Below are 18,858 nucleotides of genomic sequence, written 5' to 3'. Positions count from 1 at the left end.
TATTAAAAAATAATTATTTGAAAAAAAAATTAACATTATTTTAAAAAATAATAATTAAAAGTTATCTCACATAAATTATCACAATTTTTTTTTCTTCTTCCTTATCATACAAATTGAATTTTTAATTTCCTTTTTTTTCCCAACAAAACAAAAAAGTTACCCTTTTTTTTTTTCCAATTTTCTTATCCTTTTCCTGTGAAAAGGCCGTTGCCATTTTGCTATTTTCACCATGACTTCTACTTGTGTAGTTCAGAGCAAGAGCACCATTTTACCAAAGAAAAAGTCCGACATATGTCCCTCGCGACTGGCTTCGCAAATATATTTTCAATTTTTTTTTAAAAGCCATTAATATTCCACACCATGGCTTTTGCTTGTGTAGTTCAGAGCTATGGGTCGCTTTCAAGCAGCAAATTATTCTTGCTTGTGGATTTTACCAACTTATACAAAATATTTTCTTGAATGTCAGCCAATTTGCCAAACCAACAACTTTTGAGGGTAATTCATAGTTGAATCCTTTATTTAGTCCTTGCCCATCTTCTTCTCCTATAAAAACCCATTCACTTAATTGCCCTGTAAAACTCGATTGGGAATCAAAATCCTTTTCCGTATCCCATTTCGTTTCTCAAGGGATCTGGTCATAATGGGAAGTTTGGGAGCCATTTTGAAACACCCAGATGATTTTTACCCGCTTTTGAAGTTGAAAATGGCCGTGAGGCATGCAGAGAAGCAGATCCCACCAGAACCTCACTGGGGTTTTTGTTACTCCATGCTTCACAAGGTCTCTCGTAGCTTTGCTCTAGTCATTCAGCAGCTTGGTCCTCAGCTTCGTAACGCTGTGAGTTTTGACTGTTTTTATTTTTTAAAAAACTGTATGCCAATCTATGCATGCATTTCTTCTGTGTAATTGTTTGTGTTAAGTTTGTTATTTGGGGATTGCATTGGTGGGTTATTGAGATTTTTTGAGTTACTGGAAGAAATTCAGGTTCTACGATTAAATTTTACAGTTGCGACTGTTAATGATCTTCACCTGCTATGGATTGGTTCTGGACCTTTTCATCAGTGTAGGCTGTATTCGTTTTGGATATTGGGAAATTTGCAAGGATTTTTTGTGGTTAAGTTTCATGGGTAGATGTATAAACACACAGGGAAAGAGAAAGTGAGGCAGAGCTATTATTGTTTTTCTGATTCTTATGATTGATGGGATTTGTGGCCTATTTTTTGTTCACTGTACCAATTTTTCTTTTGGATGCCGGAGTTGTTGAATTATTTGTGGAGTTTTTTTTTTTTTTTTTTTTTTTTTTTTTTCAAGTTTTTCTTATTAGAGTTATTTCTACACAATTTTGGAAATCACTTGGGGGGAAATTTTGAAATCACTTGTAACTGGAAGACAACATTTTCATGTTATTAAAACAGGAAGGACTTGAAAACAAATTTCAGAAAATCGTTCCAGAAACAGTTAGCAAAATAATTTATTGGTGTAAATGTCTTCCACTTCTTTAATATTGAATAGCTTTTAGAGTATGAGCAAAATATGCCTGACAGCTTGAAGTACTGTGAGCTTTTTGTTTTTTAGATGTTGAGAGTGATGTTGTGGGTTTTACATGTTGGGTGCTTTGCAATTGATGATTCTTTTGGAATATGGATGTTGTGTTCTGTACTGTATATTTAATCTGAATATAATGTTGTTATTGAGTCTCTAAACTGAGAACAATGGAGGAAAAGGATCCATAAATCTGACCCCAACTAGAATGAGATTAAGGCAGAGCTCTTTTTTTTTTTTCTTTTTTTTGGATGATCAACTTAAAGTCTGGTTGCATGGGTCATTGTTTATCTGCATCTTGTTTTATGAACTATATTTGAGGATATGAATCAAGCGCTTCTGCTTAGGATTTTTTTTCTTTGGGAAAGAATTATGAACATATATTATTTGTGAAACTATTTTTTTTTTAATATTTCATTTTAGCTATCGCCAGTCGGTCTATGCAGCTGGTTGATTGCTTTATGTTGCTAAACTTCTGTGAATTGTGAGTTAATATTTGGAAAGTGTTTTAACTATATGAATTAGTATAATCACTTGACATGTAGAATAACAGGACAGAACTTCCTTTATGTTTCTAGCATAAAATGCTTTTCATGTGGCCTCCGGAACTTATAAGTTGTAGCATTCTCCTTGCTTTTTTCTATGGGTTCTACTATCCAGCTTTGATTTCTAATAAGCATGTACTACAGAATAGTACTTCCTCTCTCAACTTTATTATTATTATTATTGTTGTTGTTGTTGTTGTTATTGTTTGTTGTGAGATATTGTTACCAAATAATGTGTTTACTGTATCTTATTGCATAAATGATTTCTAATTTCCAGTTGCTTTTTGTGTTTTGCAGGTATGCATATTCTATTTGGTTCTTCGAGCCCTTGATACTGTTGGTTTGTCTCTGTCTCTATTATCTTTAACCTTACAAGTTGCGTATTTTCTTACATCATCAGTTGCCAAATTGCAGTTGAAGTTGCTATCTTTAGCAATATATCTTTTTTACTAAATGTTCACAAGGATTTTAAGTTGGGAGCATGTATAAGCTAGTGTAGGTTGGTTTGAAACCGGATGAAGTCACTTTTTTATCTTTGCATTTTGAGCATGAGAATTTGTGTCAGTCCTGGATTTATAGGCAAATAGGAAGCTTGGTTACATTTCAAACGCCTTTTAACAAATTTCTGCTTGCAATGAATGCCACTTGTTGCATCTGAGATAATATTTTAGTTTTACATTTAAAAAGATGGATCTTATGAAAATGCAATCAAGCTGCCATGTGGAGGGTTTGAAAAGATAGAGAAGAGAAATATAGGTTTTCCTTTTTTTTTTTTTTTTTTTGGGCTGATGGGTGAGTGAGAGGGTTTGAAATTTTAGGTCCTATGCAAAAATTTGGAAAAAATAAAAATAAGAGGAAATTGGACAGGTCACTGGTAGAGAGCATAGTTGTCAGATTTGTCAGTCCCTTTGGGTCTCGATCCCAATTCGTGGATGTTTTTGTCCCAAATCGCTTGGGGATGCGATCTAGGTTGCCAAATCAAGCAATCCCATTGCAACAACAAGAAGAAGAAGAAGAAGAAGAAGAAGTCTCTACAAGCATCACAAAGGAAGAATAAGAGGTGCATTCTCTGCATCTAAAAGAAGAAGAATAGTCAGCGAAGAACAGGACAAGATGTGATAAGCTGATATTTTTGTTTTTTCAATAGAAGAAGCCTAAGTTATAATAGAAGCCTGGTTGTAAGGCACATTGTTTGAAGACTAAGTTATAAGACCAACAACAAAAGTCCACCTCATTATTATGTTTCAAATTTTGGGCTTATCTTTATGTAAACCTAAGTTACAATTAAAACCCATCTTGATATTATTATAAGGCCTATAATTATGGGCTTAACTTATTATTTCTTTTACTAATATTAATCTTATAAAATGTATATATCATAAAAAATTATAAAATTAAGAAAAATAAAAGAAAATTATTATTTTATTTAGTATTTTTAGGCTTAGAAATTATGTTAATTAATGTAATTCACGTACCACGAATAAAATTGATATAATTTGCGCATCGTAATCGAATTAATGTATGAACTAGGTGTTCCCCTACATACCCTATATTTAGATAACTGGAGTACCACGCACTGCACTGGTACCACGATCCAAGGCGCATAAATGTTCTAGGTAACTATGGTAAAGAGTACTAGGTAGACAAACTCAATCATTGTATAAGAAGGTCCTCTAATATTTTATTCTTGATACTATTGTCTAAAGTTGATGCAACTTTTCCTATTTAATTGTTCTCATGATTTCTTTACAGAGGATGATACAAGCATACCTACAGATGTGAAGGTGCCTATTCTGATAGCTTTTCACCGTCATATATATGATTGCGAGTGGCATTTTTCTTGTGAGTATTAAAATCTCACTTATGATTTTCCTGGATTCTACAAAATGGAGAGCACTAGATTGGATATATTCAGTTGCCAAAATTGGTTTGACAATATTGTTTTACTGCACTTGTAGCACATATTTTCTTAATTGACACATTCCTGGCATATATTGCTGGATGTGCATACCAGTTTAATCATGATTAATTCTAAATCTTCTATTCAATCATTTTGTGATGTATAGCATATATTTATTCATTTTTCCTTAAGTTTGTTTCTTTTTTTCTGTAAAACCATATTTTCTCGCTAGAATTACCATATTAACAGATGATTCATCATGGTTAAGAGCTTGAACACTGTGCTTAAAACTGTTTTACTTCTTTTTCTTTTTATGATAATTTAGTCTTAGAAAATCTCCAAGTTCCTTTATCTCTTGAAGAAAGCTTCTGAAGTTTAGCCATAAGAGACCATGGTTATATGGAATTTATGTTTAATGCTTCACATGTTAATAAAAATATGTGCTTACTTTAATTTGATTATTTCTTTTGTGTTAGGTGGTACTAAGGACTACAAAGTTCTCATGGACCAGTTTCATCATGTTTCAACTGCCTTTCTAGAGCTTGGGAAAAGGTTCCTTTACTTCCTGTATCTTTCCTGGTGCACCTTATTGAAGGGACCTTCTATAAATTTGAAGATATATCCTTTTGTTCTTGACTCCTTTATGGTTTCTAACCATGATATGATAGATAGTTGTATCTTTACCATTTTCCTCACCTTTCCACATCTTATTTTTAGTTTCTGTTGTAAGAATTATCCTATGGCTTATTTTTTTGAACAAGTTAACTTCTAAGAACTTCTCTGGTAATGTAGTGATGTCTCACTTCAAGGAAACTGTTAGAAAATATATTGCAACCAATTTAATGATGAGAATCTGCCCAAGCCATTTACCAAGCATATGGTTCTCTTAACATGGATAAGTCTATTCTGGGTTATTGAAGATTTTAATAGGTTATTTTTTTAAAGAAAAAGAATACTAAACCTTATTTAAGACTTACAGGAGGGTTAATTTTCACAATACCATGTCTTGTAATCTATTTGGAGTCTATGTGATGTAATTTATGGTTTAGCAACTTGATGCATCTAAAACTTATTTGTGAATATTCTTTATATTCTTTTTCTTCTATAAATGACTTAGAGAGTTCAATTTCTTCTTTAGTTATCAGGAGGCAATCGAGGATATTACAAAAAGAATGGGTGCAGGAATGGCTAAATTCATATGCAAGGAGGTTAGTGGGATGAAATTTTATCATGTAAGGGTACTGCATGATTAGATAACTAACTGAAAAATGTTCTCTGGGAATCACTATTAATTCTAATGATATATAATACAAATTTTTGTGCAACCAAGCATATGTACAGTGCATCTGTTGTGATGTCAGACGTGATTATTCAGTCATATAATCTGGACCATAGTGAACCCATTAACATGCATCATGGTAATCAGATCTGTGGTTTTGAAGTATTTGAGGCTAGTTATGTTTTATGCAAATTGCATAAGCTTCAGAGCATGAATATTGTCGTTATCTTTTCATGGTGCAGATAGGTAAAATTTCTATGTGATGCCATTAAACTTCTTATCTTGCAGGTGGAAACAGTTGATGACTATGATGAATATTGCCATTATGTAGCTGGACTTGTTGGACTAGGCCTGTCCAAACTTTTCCATGCCTCTGGATCAGAAGATTTGGCACCAGATGTCCTCTCCAACTCAATGGGTTTATTTCTTCAGGTATTGTTATGATGCATGAAGTAACCTGTGCTTCACGTGCAGTCTCTTAACTTTGTCTTCATATTTGATTCTAATACCATATGTTCTTCATTTGATAAAACACAGAAAACAAACATTATTAGAGATTATTTGGAGGATATAAATGAGATCCCTAAGTCACGCATGTTTTGGCCTCACAGACCTGGAGTAAATATGTTAACAAACTCGAGGTTTGTTTATTTTCCATTTCTTGTCTCAATTCTTCCAATACTAGTATTCTTGGTTGTCATTTTGTCATTGAATGGCAATGACTTGCACCTTATTTGTTAGCATACCTGTTCTGATAGGCCATTTTCCCTCCATTTCTTGTTTTGCTTCTCAGGACTTGAAAGATGAAGAGAACTCAGTCAAGGCAGTGCAATGCTTGAATGATATGATTACTAATGCTTTGATTCATGTGGATGATTGCTTGACATACATGTCTGCATTGCGAGATCCCGCTATATTTCGATTTTGTGCCATCCTCAGGTGTGAAATATATTCTACTGATCTTTGAAAATGGTGGTCTCATGTCTTGTTATCAGCTTGCATATCTTGCTATGTCGTTTGCTTGTTTTAATGTGACTAATAAACAAAATTTTGAACTTGACACTTGAATTCCTGTTTAATCCTCAGATGAATATAGATTTTGCAAAAATTTGCAAATCTTTTTGCACCCTTTTGCTGCTTGTTTATTATATTATTGTGACTTGAAAAAAATAAGAGATGAAATAATTCAAGATGATCCTTTGTGTACATTTTACCTACTATGTTAATCTGGGTACTATTTAGGGACATCCACAAGTCTACATCCACAAAAGCAAGAGATATGAATGCCCATTTCTTAGCATCATCTGAGATATGAATGCGCTTTTCTTAGCATTATCTGAGATGCAGCCTTGTACAATTCTTGGATTTTTTTTCTTGCTAAGGCTTTCAATAAATAATCCAATAAATCACATCACTGCTTATGCTGTCGTCTGATTTGAAAATTAAACTTCATGTTCTGAACTTATGATTAGTTTACTTAGTAGCTGTCATGTCCTTTAATTAAGCTCAAAGCGGTATTACTTTGATAGTTTCTTGCCTTCTTAGTAGCTAACTAGGATGAGCTTTTTCTATCTGTCTTAAGAACTCTTTGATAGTTCCAAAATTTTGTTTTCTTGTTTAATGTAGTGATCAGATTTACATTTCCACCTTTAGCATTCTATTCTTTTATTTTGATGTTACTGTCTCGGTAATACTTCTCTGAAATTGTATCTGTCTCTTCTGGTTTTTCTTAAGTTGCTTTTTTCATGAGATCCACATGAATGCATTCATCTAAATTTATTACATACATACTTAGCTTAGCTTTAATCCCAAATTAATTGAGGTTGGCAATATGGATTTTTTCCTCCATTCTACCTAGTTAAGGGCTATATGTTTAGAAAGATATACGGCCGCTAAATACTCTTTTACCACCTCACTCTCTGTCATCCTAGGCATACCCTTTATCTTTTCTCTTGCTGATCTATGATGCCCATGTTCAAACCACCTGAATCTTCTTTCCCTCAACTTTTTTTAATGGATGCCACTTCCATCTTCTTATGAATGTGTTTTTACATAATGAAATGTTGGTATGTTCCTAGTTTTGAATTTGATGTGTCATATTATCATAATTGTTCCTCATATGATTATGATGGATGTTTCTGTGGAAGCATGCTTCTCATTTGACATGTCTATTGCTAGGTCATGGCAATTGGAACCCTAGCACTATGCTACAACAACATTGAAGTATTCAGAGGTGTAGTAAAAATGAGGCGTGGTAAGTTTAATCTATGAACTACTTTTTTTGCTTTTTAGGCTGCTGAAACCAGAACTATATTTTAGATGTGCAGAGAAAACTATTAAAATTACTAAAAGCTATTGTCAAGGGGTTTGAGGCATAGTAAAACAACTGAAACTTATTTTGTAAAAAGATCTAAAAGAGCTAGAATATTATTTCTGAAAAAGAACAATGTAGCACCTAATGTCAATATATTTAATTTCCCAATTATTTAGGAAGATTTTGGGACAATTTTTTTCGTTTTATTTTATTCCATATCATTTCATGAAATGGTGTCATCTCATAATCCAATATTAGAACCATACTTCCATGCCTAATGTACCATTTGTGCTTTTGTCTACGAATATGATAATTTCTTACCAGGCAACAAACATGCTTCAACTTGTATATGTCAGGCCATTTTGAGCATTTATGAGCCATCAGCCCCTGCTGCCCTCTCATCTTTGAAGGATTTTGAACTATTCTTCTTTTTAAGTTGAGAGCAGAAAAGACTCGGATTTTTGAATTATTTTCCAATGTACCAAAAAAAAAATGCGAGTAGAAAAGACTCGGATGTTAAATTCCTTACTCAATCATGTTTGTTTCTAGGTCTTACTGCTAAAGTCATCGACCAAACAAAAACTATGGCTGATGTCTATGGTGCTTTCTTTGACTTTTCCTGTACGCTCAAGTCCAAGGTATGATGCTTCCATTAATTCTAAACAAGATATATCTGCTTAGCAAGTTAGTTTGGGAGTGTTATTTTTAACTTTGTAATATCTAATACTTTATCCAATACCACTTCAATTTTGTTGGTTTTATTTATTTGAACCATAAGAGTGTTTCTGCATAATACATGTTGAAGAGACTTTTTAGACAATAATTTTGTAGATGGGAGCAGTGTTATCAATGTTTTCATCTATGGGAATTATCATGTCTATGCATTTTTTAACTGTTAGAATGTTCCATATTGACAATGAAGAAATGGACCTTACAAATTGACCATGTTTAATACAAGTCGGTGATTGTGGACTTTGTTTTAAATTTCTGTGTTAAAATTGCAATCTATTTAAATTTTGTTTAGACATTTTTTAGCCTGATTGATGGGTTACCAGATTGTTTTACTTGCAAATGAGGCCAACATTTTTAATATGCTACAAGACATATTTGGTACAAGTGTTTTGAGCATTGCACTAAGTGGAAACACTGTTTCTTTGCAACATTTTCTTGAGGATACATGTGCTTATTGAAAATGTGCCTTTGGCAACTGCAGGTTGACAGGAGTGATCCTAATGCAGAAAAGACATTTAGCAGGGTGGAAGCAATACAAAAAACTTGCAGGGAGTCTGGACTTCTAAACAAAAGGTTGTCAAGCTGTCCTATCAACATTGGATCTGTTTTTTCTTCTTTTATTTGGCTGACATTTTTCCTTTCTTGGTTCCGCCAGAAAATCTTATATTATTAGAAACAAGCCAAGATATAATCCTGCTCTGGTGAGTACCTGTCAAATTATCAGCCAGTTTTTGTCTTTCAACTTTGTTTTTCTTTAAATTGAATGGAATTGCTCCTCTCTTTCTTTCTCTTTTTCAATCATATCCATTCTTAAACATCTGGATACACGTATCCATTGCATGACTTGTTTTAAAAAATATCTACTAATTTCTTTCATAAACTCGATGCAGATTATCCTACTTGTTATTATATTGTCCATCATTTTCGCTTATCGTTCTGGGAACCAAGCAAGCAACTAAAGTAAGTAATATATTGAGAAATTAGTTTATTATTCTGAGAGAATGTTTTTACTGACAACTTTATGTTTGTGCAGGATGGTAACTCCCTTGAACTTCCTGTGTACTTACATGGGTGGCTAGCTACTAGAGTGTGTGATTTGTTTCATGGAACTTCGATTTCTGATCATTGCATATGACGTATCACTGTGTGTATCTAATATAAAAATGTCTTGGTGTACTCCATGCCTATGGACTCCATTTTGTCATGCAGATCCTGTTAAAGAAATTTTAATAAATGTTGAAGATGCTAATACCACACGCTTATTTTCTTTGATTTGTTTGGTGATTTTTTGTTAAGAGTTCGGATAGCAGCTGCTTAGGAACATCTTTACATGTTTTTTTAAAAACTAGTTATTTGCCCGTTGTGCGAATTTTTAAATTAATTATTATATAAAAATTAGTGTTAATAAGGAAGAAGCTATCCTCTGCACGTGGGGTGGAGTACATGCTCCCCCCACGGCAGCATGCTCTTTATGTGCCCCACTCAAATGAAGCTTCATATGGTATTAAGGAAATGTAGACAAACGAAACACCCTCAATGTCATCTATCAGTTCCAAGGCTGCAAATTCACATTAGGATAAACGATCAAAAGATGCCAAGGTGATACAGCCTAACAAAAAGGCTTCCAAATCTCCAAGGAAGGTTAAGTGGGAGAATGAAGAGTTGAACATAATCATGTACATGAATGGAAGAATGAGCAGGATATGGCTGGTGGAGGTGATGATTTGAATAAGCAGTCAGTCATTTCTAAGTCTGATTGGAAAGGATTAAATTTGGGGTTGGACCAGATTGCATTTGAGGAGTCAACCATACCCGGCACAATATGCTCTTGCACTGGAGTGTTTAGGCAGTGCTGTAAATAGGGAAGTGGTTGGTGGCAGTCTTCATGTTGCACAACCGCTTTATACATGTATCCATTGCCGGCGTGGGTATCGAGTGGTTCCAAAAAGAGGTCTGTAGCAAATCTTAACGGTGGAGTTGACAGTGAATCCATAAAGTGATGGATGCAGAGATCAAATAACATTTCACACACATCCATTGTAAAATACTCGAAATTGATAATACTTCCTTCAATTTGGTTTTAAATATGGTGGGTTTAGAATCTGTAAAGAAATGGGATTATATTGGGAATTTAGGGATTTTGAAATAGGAAGATTAATTGGGAGTAATTTTACCCCAAATTATTTTAATATATTTTTCAGCTGTCACAAACCACTTGCTTAAACAGGTTAGTGCGTTTGTTTTACTCGCGCTGTGATAGGAAGATCGCAGGGCTATAATAATTTCACTTTCGGAAAAATCAAAATGTATAATGAGACGTTTTAAAAGTCTGAAATGCCACTTATTGAAAAACCTCCTCCCATAATTTGCTTTCTGCACGAAACCACGCGGGTTGGAAGAGCCCAATAAGTTATCTAAACAGAGGTCACAGAGGAAAATTTCAATTACCAGCAAAAGCAGTATCTTCTCAGGAGATCATGGTGTTTTCCATGCTTGTGGTAAATGTTGTTTTGTATATATATATATATATATATTTTATGATCTTGAATTTTGCCTTCAAGATGTTTGGCTGTGTTGCATACCTTAGTTGGTTCAGTCTCAGATCAATGTTGCATGAGAATATGGGTAAATTTCAAGAGTTGTTCTTTAGGGATTGTAATAAAATTGTAACTGAATTTAAAAATAATATAAAACTCTCTGATTCTCAATTTATGCAATTCAGAATAATAATGACATAAATAATTCTCTATCTACTGTGTGATAGTGGCAAAACCAGTTATAATTTTTTTCACAGATTAACCATAAAAAAAATCAATACTAAATATGTAACAACTGATTAAAGAGATTCTGTGTTTAAAAAACAGCAACAACAGTCCATATTATCGTCACTTTTGGACTGTCCACATTAGTATGTTACTTGATTTTACTGAGTAAAATTTTAAATTTAAAGAGTTTTATATTATATTTTTAAATTTAGAGACGACTCTGTTATAACTTTTAAAATTAAAAAATGACTATTGAAAGTTATTGATGAGAAGAGTCAAATTTAAAGCCATCAAAACTTGAAACACACGCCAAACATTTGGTATTAGAGCACAATATTTTAGTAGCATGCACCCACTGGCATGAATTTTTAGCTTGCTTGATGCAAAATAACCTGGAAAAAAAAAAACCAAAAGAAAAATCCTTTTTTCAGGTTATATTAACTATTTATTTATCCTGAAACTGTTGTGTATGTTAAGAATTTTAGTACTTTGTTTAATAGTTTAAAGCAGTGTTATTAAACCCATTTCAAAAGTTGATTTGATAAAAAAATTGAGTGAATGAATCAGTAGTTCAATTAATAGATCATTAAAAATTATTAAATATATATAAATTAATTAAATAAAACACTTATTAATACAAATAAATATAATTAATTAAATTTTAATTATTTAAAATAAAATTTAAATATTTATTAAGTTATATTTAATAAAATTTAATAATATTTTTAAATTTTATATAAAAGTATTTAAGTACTATAATGCATAAAAATTTCGATACATGCATAGTTTTCTTTTCAATATTTATGAAATATTAAATATATGTTAAAAAATAAATATATTGAAATAAAAACACATAACTATCAAGTTAATTTAATTAATTTTGATTTTAAAATCTTTTTTTAAGGTTTTAAATTTAATTATCTATATCAATATTAAAAAAAATTATTAAATAATTGAATTAGTGGTTCAATCGATTATATCAATTTATTAGGTCAACGACCGAATCAACTTACATCGGGTCGATTTCTTATCTGATTCAATTACGAACCCATATTTATTTGAAGGTTGATTCACTGATTCAATCGATTAATTAAATCTGAGTTTAATAACTATGGTTTAAAGATTGTATTTTATTGGATAATTCGATAAGTTCAATGGTGGCATTACATGTTGGGACACAGGAAGCAAAGGACATTTCCTTCTTTCAGCTAATCCACTCGAAGATTCGGCCCGATTTTTATTGAGCTGAACCCACATAGTCTGGTCCAAACCAATAGAGATAGAATTAAGAAGTGGATAAAACTTTACAATCACGATTACTTATGATGGACCTGAAGTTTCTGAAGGAAAAGACTAATGAGCAATTACCCAATAACCCAAATGCTTTTGTATATCTATTATTCCTACTATCATCAATTGGTGAGACTGGGGAGATGTGGTAGAGCATAGGACCATATTGCCGTTGTCATCTGGTGATTAAAACCAACGAAGAGACGAAGCATCTGGTCGTTGTTGTTGGAACAATAGCATTTGTTATTCTTTTTCATTTTTAGGAAAGGAAATGAAGAGTAATGGTAAATTGAATGAAAAGACTCTTTGATTAATAGAATTAAGGTATTAATTAATTGAGTTTTCAAAGGGTATTTGATTTGATTTGTCAAACTTACTTATAAGATGAAAATAGTAAGTAAATTTGATTTATAAGTTAAATAATACTTAAAATAAGTTAAAACTAACAAGTGATGATATATTATTTATAACTTATCTACTTATTTTAAAATTACTCTTTAACGAAATAAAAGATTATATTATCTTAATAATTTTTAAAAATATTAATATTATTCTTATTTTAACAATTACAATACTTAATTAGTAATTTTAATAAATTAAATTACTTTAAAACACTTTTTAACTAAACACTTAAACTACTTAAAAGTTATTTCTAAATAATTTTATTAAATAATTAATTATTTATTTTTAATTTAATTTATAAGTTAATTAAAAGTTAAAAATAAGTAGTCAAAATAAATATTCTCTAAAAATAAGAGGACCTATTAATTAATTTTGTCAAGCTTGGGACTAAATAATTATTTTCCCGAATTATTATTTGTAAATATAATGAAAATAAAATGCATTAGAAGTTTAAATGTTTCACTTTTCACTCATGGTTAACGAGATGGGCATGAACTAATCTCTTATCAACCTATTTTAAGACATTGTTATTTCAGGTTTTTAATTTTTTTTTGAATTATTATTGTATAAAATTAAAGAGTCATTTTATTTTTATATTTTATTTATTTATTTATTAATTTTATATAATTATTGACATAGAAAGAGAAGAAAATATATAGCATTTATTAATCAGATATATAAAAAAGATGGGTGAAATTGAATTTTGTACCACATATTTCCAAAACTTTTGAATACCTCTAACATTGCTACCTTTTCTAAATTGTGTTCCTTTTATCTCCAAACCAACAATTACAGACTTTTTAGAATAAGGTTCAGTCCAGGCGAGTGGTTTAACTCTAAAAGGGAAACCCTGCCTGTGGAATATTTGCCCAAACGGTGCGTAGCACCCAAGCTACAACAGCAGCAAATAGAAAAGAGGCAAAACAGTGCATGTGGCATATTAATGAAACGGTGCGGTTCAAGCCAAAGCCAGAAAAGTCGATCACATTTGTAACAAAGAGAATTAGAGCTGTTATAACTAATTCTATTTATTTTGCCTAGATGGGCATTCGGTTGTGACTAACAGTACACTCTCTAATAGCTAAGCAAGTTCCAGAATGTTTTAGATGATTTCAGTAGCTTCTCATAATTGTATATAAATAGGTGTCAAGTAAATCAATAAAGCAAATTTTCGTTCTTTCATTATTAGCTTCTCCGCATTCTTTGTGCATGGTATTAGAGCATTGCCTATGCCTTGATAACCGTTTTCTATTCTTCTTAGATCTAAGCAGTTACCAAGCTTCAAATCTCATCTTTGCAACTTTCAGTTGTTCTTTCATCTTTTGATTCTTCATATTTTTTTTCTGTGATTCTCTTACAATGGCTGAAACAATCATTCAAGATGATTCTGCTCTGAATCTTGGAAGCAAAAGCCAAGAAGTCAGCAGCAAATCCATTGCAGATGCTTTGAATCTGCAGAATTCTGATCACCCTAGTATGCTTCTAGTCAATACACCTCTGAATGGCAATAATTACCTGACTTGGAGCAGATCTCTATGGTTATTGCTTTAAGAGCCAAGGATAAGTTTGGCTTCATCAATGGGAAGTGTATTATGCTAGATCCTAGATCTTACGTTCATGAAAAATGGTAGAAAGTGGATTCTATGGTCTTCTCTTGGATCTTGAATTCTTTGTCAAAAAATCTTGTTGAGGCTTTCTTATACACGACATCTGCGGATGAGTTAGCCTGTTTGAGACCTTTACCTACTTGTAATTGCGGAGCTGCAAAATATATGACAGATATTGACAACGAAGACAAGTTAATTCAATTCTTAATGGGTTTGAATGAAGGTTATGAATATGTTAGGAACCAGATCCTAATCTCAGAGCCTTTACCTAACATAAATAGAGCCTATTCTATGGTTCTAAGTGTGGAGAAACAAAAGGAATTCATCATCTGAGAATAGAAGATCTTAATACTGCCTTGGCTGTCAATACAAGAAGCAATAAATACCAAGGCAAGAAGAAGTTTGCTGGCAAGAAGCATGATAGAATTTGTAGTTACTATAATTCTAGTGGACATGCTAGGATACATGCTTCAAATTGCATGGCTATCCAGACTGGTATACTGATTTCAAGCATAAAAAAGGAAAAGGAAAGGCTAATGTTGCTACTGTCAGTCAAATGAATGAGACACCATTAGATTGTGTTGATGAGAATGTTCCTAAGCAAGTTGAATGGAATGTGGGATTATCCAACATAATACAACAATCAAATATGATCTAGAAAGAACTCTTGAAGTACACAAGAAGCTAGAGCCAAACTGTTATTCCACCAAGTGTGAATGAAGCTGGATGTGTGACCTATAATTTTGCAGGTAATACTCTTAATTTCCACTCTGCTAGCTCTAAAGGTAAGCCTGAGTTAATATGGATTGTAGATACTGGAGCTAGTTCACACATGTGAAATGACCTTAGTTTGTTTCATAAACCTATAAAACTTAGCCATAACAATTTAGTAACATTTCCACATGGTTGTTCCAAATATGTTTCACACATTGGTACTGTTCATCTCCAATCAAATCTTATCTTAACCAATGTACTATATACCCCTAGTTTTAAATACAACCTATTATCTGCTAGTAAGCTTACCCAAAATTCATCTATCACTACTCAATATTTCCGTAATAAACGTGTCTAGCAATACCAAGTGAATAATACAGTAGTGGCTACAGGATGCTTACGTGGAGGATTGTATAGATTAGATCTTGCACCTTTTAGCAGCAATAAGAGGACTATCAGTCTACATACATATGTACCTAAAGCTAGCAATAAAGTCTGTCAAATATTTGCACATGTAACACCTCTAATTTTTAAATTAATTATTTTATAAGTAAATATTAATATTTTATTTTATTTAAATTTTAAAAAATTATTTAAAATTTTTTGAATTTTAAAAATTGAGTTCTATTTTTTGAAAATTTGAAACTTAGATGATTTTTAAAAATTAATTTAAAGATCACGTGGCGAAACTAAAAATATATTTAGATTCTATGAATTTTTTAGACTTTACTAAAATTATATCAGAATTTTTGGATCTCGTTTATTAACTCAGGACAAAGTAAAAATTTAATTTCAGATATCATGAATCGGAACATCCGACTCGAATCGAATTAGGTTGGACCAATCGAATCAGACCGATCCTCTTCTTTTCCTTTTCCCTTTCCCCCGTGCGCCCCGACACTCTCTCTCTCTCTCTTCCGTTTTCTCTCTCCTCCTTCCTTCCCACCGCCGGCCAGCCACTCTCCTCCCTCCCCCACACACCGGTGACCACCCTGGTAGCCTCCCTCTCTCCAACTGCCACCTGAAACGCTGGAAAAACTCACCCAAAGACCCTTACGGGCCGGGTCAAAATTCAGCCAATCCGGCCACCAATTGGACGGGGTCTTGTCCCAAAATTCATCTATACCTTGAGAGCTTTCCATAGACACCAAGAATACAAAAATTCATTGAGTGGTTTTTTCAATTTTTGTCCAAGAAGATTTAGCCCATTTCTACTTTTGGGCTAGATTTCTCGCAAACCGTGAACCTCACAAAAAATCTGAGAGACCTGGAGTGCTCCCCTCGACGAGAGCTTCGCGGCAATACCTATTTCAAAATTTTCGATACTGTTTTTCGGTGGGTCCCATAGAACTTTGCAGTGTTTTTCTGAGCATTAAATGAGCTTAATAAATTCTATAAAAATTATGTACTAACTCCCGTATTATGGGCTTCGTATAGATACGCTCGTTTGGAGGAACTTCAATAGTTGCTCTGCCCGCACTTTCAACCTCGCGCATGTGCACGGAAAACTTTAGAATTGGGTCGAGGTTGTAGGCTAACCCATCGTTTTCTGACGTACCGAACGCGTCTCAAGGGTCAGAATTAGTACAGGTAAACCCGAACCCTCATTTTTCTTAATTATCTAGTGCCTGATTTCGATTAAAAATCTATAAAATATTCGTGGTAGGTTAGAAAATTATAATTTCTTTTCCATTAGCTTAATACTATTGCTAAGACCGCAAGACAAAATTTAAGAATTTTTAGAACTTATTTCGGTAGTTTTTATAAAAGGGTTAATTGTAGGGACTAAATAGTAATTTTTCAAATTATGGTTGTTAACTGTTTGGATGGGCCCAAGAGAGGCCATGTGATGTGATTGAGTTGTGGTTGTGTGACTTGTGAATATAGAAGTGTATTTTGAATCCTTTTGCAGCTATCCTAGCTGGATTGCAGAGAACCATCGATATGATGGCACAATATATGGTCCACCATCCATAACAACAGCAGCCCAACGCACCAAGAGGGGAACCTTACAAACAAATAATTAATTTTTAAACGTTGGTGCCTGGCATCTATGATGTAACTGATGATGTTTATCGGTTTTTGGACTCTTACAAACAGGCAGGGGTGGAACTGCAGTTAGTTGACAGGAGATTGGTAGAGTGCGTGCAGCATGTAATGGGGCCAGTGCCAAGGCAGTGGATGACAGACTACGTACTACCTCGTATTGAGGGATTATCTTGGACCCAGTTTGTAGAACTGTTCGTCAACAGGTTTGTGTCAGAAAACTTCAGAGACCAAAAACAGTGGACATTTGAGGCCTTAAAGCAGAATGGCAGATCCATAGATGAATATGCTACAGAATTTTTGAAACTAAGTAGGTATGCCCCCACAGCAGGGGCTACAAAAGGTATGAAGGTAAAGAGGTTCCTAAAGGAGCTGGACAGGAAGTATGCAAACCTGGCCATCATATCTGATCAGTCTTTCGATGTGGTAGTTGATCGAGCTCGACAGATTGAAATCAGCTATACAGTAGATGACAGTGGAAGTGTAGAGAAGAATAGAAAAGAGGGTTCTTTAGGTGTTCCCTACATGGGTATCACAGATAGTGGAGGCTAAAGTCATTACAGAGAAAGAAGTAGAAACAACAAGAATGGTGGTTTTAAACACAGATTTCGAGGATTCAGACCAGGGTACGGATCCAGCAGTGGTCACAGTTCAGGTTACAGCACTTCTGGGTCTGGTTCAGGATCTTTTTTGGCACCCTGCACGCAGTGCAGAAGAGGACATTCAGGACCTCGTATGATGGGTTCAGGAGTATGTTTCCGGTGTGGCCAGCAGGGTCACTTTGCTAGAGAATGTCCCGTGTTCAATGAGTCACAAATGGGGTCACAGGGTTCTGCTGCAAATGTTCCTCATCAATTGTATCCTAGTGCTTCCAGCATGGCAGACAGTCAGTTCAGTGGCCAACAAGACCGATGACAAGGACGACGTAGATTTGGAGGTAGGTCATGAGGTATAAGTCAATTTTAGGGTTCTACAATGCAGGGTAGGGATCAAGCTCGGATTTTCACCTTGACCCACTAGGATGCTCAAGCTTCCAATGTAGTTGTGTGTATTCTTCTAGTCTATTCCTATGAGGCTCGTGGTTTTGATAGATCCGGTGCTACGCACTCATTTGTCTATTCCGCTTTTGCCATGAGATTGGGTAGGAACCCTACAACTTTAGAATACCCTTGTCTGTAGCTACCCTCTTAGTGACAATATAGATGTGGATATGATTTTTCTGGGTAGCCCAGTGGTAGTGGATGGAAGGATCCTCCCAGCAGACTTGGTTACTCTACGAGTAATGGATTTCGATATAATTTTGAGAATGGATTGGCTAGCAACTCATTATGCCACTTTAGACTGCAGGAATAAAAGGGTGTACTATCATATACCTGGTGTGGAAGAGTTTAGCTTTGATTGTGACAGGAATGTGGCTCCATATAACTTGGTGTCAGTAATTAGTGCTAGAAAGATGTTGAGGCGTGGGTGTCAGGAGTATTTGGCATTAGTGAGAGATAAATGTGTAAAAGGTGTTGACATTGAGAATGTTCCTATTGTCAGAGAATTTATGGATGTCTTGCCTGAGAAACTTCCAGGGTTACCACTAGGAAGGGAAATATAGTTCTGCATTGACATTGTGTCGGGTGAAAACTCCATATCAATGCCGCTTTACAGGATGGCCCCAGCAGAATTGAAGGAACTGAAAGAGCAACTGCAAGAGCTTCTGAATAAGGGTTTTATCT

At 33.7% G+C, this 18,858-nt stretch overlaps 1 pseudogene; it reads left to right on the top strand.

Annotated features, from left to right (window-relative positions):
• The first annotated feature begins 227 nt into the window (after positions 1-227).
• On the top strand, positions 228-9,585 carry LOC131179905 (squalene synthase 1-like; annotated as a pseudogene).
• Positions 9,586-18,858: the final 9,273 nt, after the last annotated feature.

Source organism: Hevea brasiliensis, chromosome 1, assembly GCF_030052815.1.
Source record: "Hevea brasiliensis isolate MT/VB/25A 57/8 chromosome 1, ASM3005281v1, whole genome shotgun sequence".
Taxonomy (NCBI): domain Eukaryota; kingdom Viridiplantae; phylum Streptophyta; class Magnoliopsida; order Malpighiales; family Euphorbiaceae; genus Hevea; species Hevea brasiliensis.
This window is presented reverse-complemented; position numbering and strand designations above follow the sequence as displayed.